We start from the raw sequence: 6,000 nt of genomic DNA on the forward strand, positions 1-6,000 counted from the left end.
AGAAAGAAGAACATAGAGCCCAGTGGCTGAGCCTGCCCAGTCCAAAATTATATCCCCTTTGTACTTTACAGAGAGATACATATTTTACTTAACATTCACAGTAGCTCTTTCAAGACAGTTTCTATTTAGCCATGCACACTGTTCTCGCCATTCAAAAATGTTATCACTACTGCCTATTATTTCAACCCACATCTTTTGTGTCTTGGTCTATAAAAATCAGTTACTCTTCTTCTCTTGACTTTCTACTTTTTCATGAATAAATATGATTTGTTGTACTCATTTCATTTCCCTATAAACTCAGCACTCCCAGTTACACACATGGGAATACGTATGACTCTTAACTTAGAATGGCACTTCATGCTTCTTATGAAATGGAAATGGGGCAAATACAATCTTAGAATGTGGGGAATATGCAACCTATGGGCACATTAGGAGCATTTATTTTGGCAAAAAAAATTCAGGTGTGGGGTGGTGGACCAATAGGGTTGTATGCAACTTCCAGGTTCCCCTGTGGAGAGCAGTTGTTCATGCTTCCTTTAAAGCTCATGTCATAATGAAGGTAGTAGTATTCAAATTGTTGCAAGGTGATGATGATGATGATGATGATGATTATGATGATGATTTTGGAGCTGTTTGAAAAAGCTAAATAACTCTGTGTTTCCACTTTATCACTAGGACTAGCAACTCCAAACTCTCCATGGCAATCCATGCTGCAATTTTTCAGGAACATACAGTTGCTTTGTAAGTAAGGATGCTTCCACACTACAGAATTAATGCAGTTTGACACCCATTTAACTGTCGTGGCCCCATCCTATGTAATCCTGGGCTTTGTCGTTTGTTGTGACACCAGGGCCCTCGAACAGAGAAGGCTAAATATCTCACAAAACTACAAATCCCAGAATTCTATAGCATGGAGCCATGGCAGTCAAGGATCCAAAACACGCTGGTCCAAAACACAATGCAGAAATAATCCAGTTTCACATCACTTTAGTTGCCCTGGCTCGGTGCTAGGGAATTCTGGGAATTCTACTTTATTGTGGTACAAGAGCTCTTTGACACAGAAGACTAAATGTCTCACAAAACTACAGTTCCCAAAATTCCTTAGCATTGAGCTAGGACACTTACAGCAGTCTCAAACAGGATTATTTCTGTGTTTTGGACAAACTAAGTGCCAAACTGCATTAATTATGCAGTGTAAGAGGGATCCAAACAAATGGCTTTCTTCAGCTTCCCTCATGTCTTCCAATTGCAAATGTACAACAGCATAAACATACTTAAAGTCATTACAGTAAAGCCATGTTGATGATAAAGCAAACATCCTGGCAATCGGAAGCTAATTAAAACCTGTTGCAGCATAAAAGCCCATTTTCTTGATTCAGGTCATTAAGAATTTAACTCCTTAATAAGCTGAAATTTAGCATTTGCAACCATTTGTCCCTGCCTGCTTTTCTTCTACTACAAAAACCAGCACCATGAAGCCTGCAGGCCACGTGTAACCCTTTACCTCTGGTCCCCATGCACCCCTATTTCTGCACAATTGGAAAAACTGGCAGCTGCCACCACCATCATCCACACCACTAAAATCAGCAGATCTTCCTGTCTGTTCTGGAAAAGAAAGAGGGAGAGCCTCTGGTCTGCAGTCAGTCAGGACTCTCCGATGCAGGAGGATGTTGTGGCACACTTCCGCACTACACAGAGACATCACAGTGGCGGCAACAACAAATTTGATAGCAATCCAATCTCTGGTAGATTCTGGAGGATCCAATGCAGACCCCAAGAAGTTGCCCACCCCTATGCTAGGTAGAGGCCATGTGGTGTGGTGGTTTGAGTGTTGGACTAGGTCTCTGAGAGACTAGAGTTTGAATCCATGTTCAGCCATGGAACCCCATTGGGTGATCTTGGGCAAGTCACACACTCTCCATCTCAGAGGAAGGCAAACCACCTCTGAATAAATTTTGTCCCCCCAAATCCCCCAAACATGATAGGTTCACCTCAGGGTCACCATAAGTCGGGAATGACTTGAAGCCACACAACAATAAATGCATGTTCTGTCACTATCCAGTTTCCACTGTAGTAAGAAAATGCTTAAAAAGAGTCTAAACCCAGAATCAACTCTTTCCATAAAACCAGATTCACCTCCATTGATCTGCCTCAGCAATAGCTACAAAAGCATTGCCTCCATGAAGGAATAATTCAGGAGATGTAGTTGAATAAAATGTTCACGATCCAAACAGCAGGGGATAGCGTAGCCCTCCAGCACCCGGATTTACATTTTTACCATATGTGGGTTTATAACAAACAACCCAGCAACATCTGCAAAGAAGAACTTTTGTCTTGCCATTAACCATGAGTCACACAGCCTTGTATTTACTGGCATGAAAACTAATAAGTTGACTAATGAGAAATTGGTCAGAGGCACTGTGTTTTTTAATTACAGGCTCCTGGAAAAAAACAAGCCAGAAATGAACCAGATAGTACTATCTTTCTCCAGAGGCTGTAGAAAAATGCAGAGGTAGATGGCATTCATTCACAGAATGCAAAGCAAATCCTATTTTTAAAAAAACAATTTGGATCCTTAGTGATGTGAAGGTCTGCAATCCTATACTGTTCACAAAGCCACTTTCCATTATGCACAGTTGCACTCCCTTTACACACAGTTCAGACTCACCCACCTGGAGAGTGAGTGCACTCTGACATGCAAACATACTACACACATGAGGAACGGCCACCAGACCATAATGGACTCCAGATAGCCAAGCAGATACCAGCCAAACTGCCTCTATTATGCCCCACCACCCCATTGAACAAGATTTTTGTCTATTTAGAAAAGAATGCCGTTTGCCTCTCCATCTCAGGCAGTAAAACATCTTGGGCTGCATCTGCGTTATAGAAATAATGCAGCTTGACACTGCTTTAACTGCCGTGGCTCAATATTATGAAATTCTAGGGTTTGTAGTTTTTTGAAGTATTCAGCCTTCTCTGTCAGAGAGCTTTGGTGCCACAATAAAATATAAATCCCAGGATTCTATAGGATGGAGCCATGAACATTAAAGCGGTGTCAAACTGCATCAATCCTGCAGTGTGGGATGCATCAAGCTGTATCAATCCTGCAGCAGCCTAGGTTAAAAGAGCCTACTATAGTGTTTTGTCCAGGATACCTACTATTTTGAAGTTTGTACTGGATATACTCTCAGTCCCTATTCTGTACTTGTACAGTTTGTAATCCCACAAGTGAGTTAAATAGTGGATATGGAGGTCCTGTTGTAATTTTATCCTTCACTTCACATGCTTTGGAGTTGAGCTGGAGTTGAGTTGAATTGAGGAAGTACATTTTTGGACTGATAGTAGACTACGAGTGATCAAAATTAGGCTTTTGTATACTCTATGTTCCAGAACTTTAATATATACACATACACATACATACTCATTTCACTTAAATGTTTTTAATACTGTGCAACAACAAACTACAAATCCCAGAATTTCATAACATTAAGCCATGGCAGATAAAGCGGTATCAAATTGCCTTATTTCTGCAGTTCAGATACAGCCTTGTTTGTTTTGATTTTTAAAAATAAAATCGGAAACAGTAAGTGAAAAAGAGGAATGTATCACTGAAATGTACATTCTGGCAAGCCTACTTGTTTTACATTCATAAGAGAATTTGACTTAGATGCTGTTTGAAGCCTCATATGTGAATCTGGCTCTGATCCACCAAAGCTCATGCTGCAATAAATTCATTAGCTTTTCATGTGCCACGAGACTCTGCTGTTTTTGTGTAAAGAACGGAATTTTTAACAAGATCATTCTTCAATGGCAATGAAGCTCTAAAAATTCTGTCTGGTCCCACAAACTTTTTTTTTTTAAGATACTGCTTATTTTGTGGGTTTTTCTGAATGCCCACACAAGATTTATTTGATTTATTTTAGGGGAAAATAGACCACTGTTTTCTCCTATTGGTTGCAGTACAGAAAAAAGGAGCTGCTTTGGGAACATGCCAGAAAACACTGAGACAATGTAAAATATTTCTAAGAGAGGATCATTCAGTCCATGGGAGGAAAGCTTTTTTTTTCAGAGCTGGAATCCGTGATTGGTGTAAATTAATGAGAAACTTCAAAAAGGCTGTAAAGATCTCATTAGGATTTCTCAGACGAAGATTGCATCTTTGTTTTCTTCAGTTCACCTTTAAATGGTCTTTAAATGGAAAGAATAATTACTTGATGAGACAGAAAGGAATGGGTGAGGATGAATCATATTTTACAGTTCAATAGTTTAGACTTTAGGCATTTATTATGCTAACTTAGGCAGGAAATATGGAGTGAATCTATCTCTATCTATCTTCAGCAGGCCAGGAAAACATAGCTTTGCATTTCTTCATCAGGAGCTGGGAACTCTTCTGAGTGCTGTCAGAGATGGGATCAAAACTCATGAAATTTCTGGTAAATGTCTAAAGCAAAATTATTCTGTTATTTTGCCTTTATTTGGGGGAAAAACTACTTATGGGTACAGTGTTCTGTGCAGTCAAGAAACCCTGATAGTTGAGGGTTTCCTAACTTCTGTAACCACATTCTTCTTTCAGAACTACTGCTTCAAAGTTTGCCATCAACAGTGAAAAGTTGGAGGTAGGGGGCCATAACCCTATCTCCCCTCAATGTTTAAATGCCTGAAATAAGCGGCTAAGTAATATACAACTGTTGCAAAAAAGGTCCAGCCTGAAACATTTTGATGCCAGAGGTGGAGCAGCAGATGGTACTGCCTGCACACACACACACACACACACACACCAAGTCAAGGTACATAGAATCTAAGCCAAACAAGTTATTTTGACACATGAAGCAGAAGATCTCAGAAGTTCCTTCCTCTACCATCAGTCAAATAGCTATCAATTTCTACACTTTCACAATATCATCAGTCTGCTGCCTTAAGAAGCCACCTTATTCTGCCTAATGGTAGGACTGGCCATGATTGTACCATCTGGCTATATACATGACATTAAATTCTTCTTAATCATCAGGTATATGTCTGAAAATATTTCATGAGGAAGACCACAAACCAAGCACTGTGGAATAGATTTTTAAGACCTCTTTCCATGGTGTAATGAAAGGGGGGTGATCATTGGCATTTGTGGTGGCTGGGTTCCCAGTCACCTCAGGACTTTTCATGAACTACAAAAAGGTTAACCTGGGGGGAGGAGATATGCTAATGAGCAGCTACATCATAGCTGATGTAAGGCTCTCTTGGCCAATCAACAGTGCCAGAGTGGCAGTTTCAAAAAGATTCCGAGAGAGGGCTATAAATACCCCTGTAAGACCAGTTGTCCGTTGTTCTCCATCTTGGCTGTGTTTGGAGAAACCAGAGGTTTGTCCTCTGAGCAGTTTGGGAGTAGCTCAGGAACAGTGGTAGTCAGTACGTCTAGGTTTTGTTATGTTTATTTAATAGCTTGCCGGAAATGAATATCGTTGTAACTGTATTTTCTGATCTGCCAGGCAAGGATGCCTGGCATGAGTGATACCTTCCTATTCTATACTATTTCTTTAAAATAAACTTCTTTCTTTTAAAAGCATCTGCTATCTCTTTGGCTCCTGTACACGTGCCTTATCTCGGTTACTGATTGCTGTGGATTAGCAAGAAAGAAAACTAGATCTCTCTCTCAAGCAAGTCTCAGTGTGTGCTTGGGAAATATAGTTCGTTGACAATTCACTGAGTGGTGGCAGCGTAAAGTTCTTTTATTTAAAGGGATCTCCCTGAGAGTAATAGCCACGAACAGGGCTTTGCTCCCAAGGGAACCATCACAGCATTAATAAAATAGAGTGAATTGTATACAAAATAATTGATAAATTTATAATAAAAGATAATGTACATTTGTGTGCATGTGCACACATATGCACCTGCATGGATGCATGTGTCTGTCTGTCTACAGTAGCCATAACCGATGGGGACACTGTGCTAGGCACTTCAACTTTTGAAGGAGGGTTTTTTTTAGCTGCCATCCAAATTGCAGTG

This window comes from Sceloporus undulatus, chromosome 1 (assembly GCF_019175285.1).
Source record: "Sceloporus undulatus isolate JIND9_A2432 ecotype Alabama chromosome 1, SceUnd_v1.1, whole genome shotgun sequence".
Lineage (NCBI taxonomy): Eukaryota > Metazoa > Chordata > Lepidosauria > Squamata > Phrynosomatidae > Sceloporus > Sceloporus undulatus.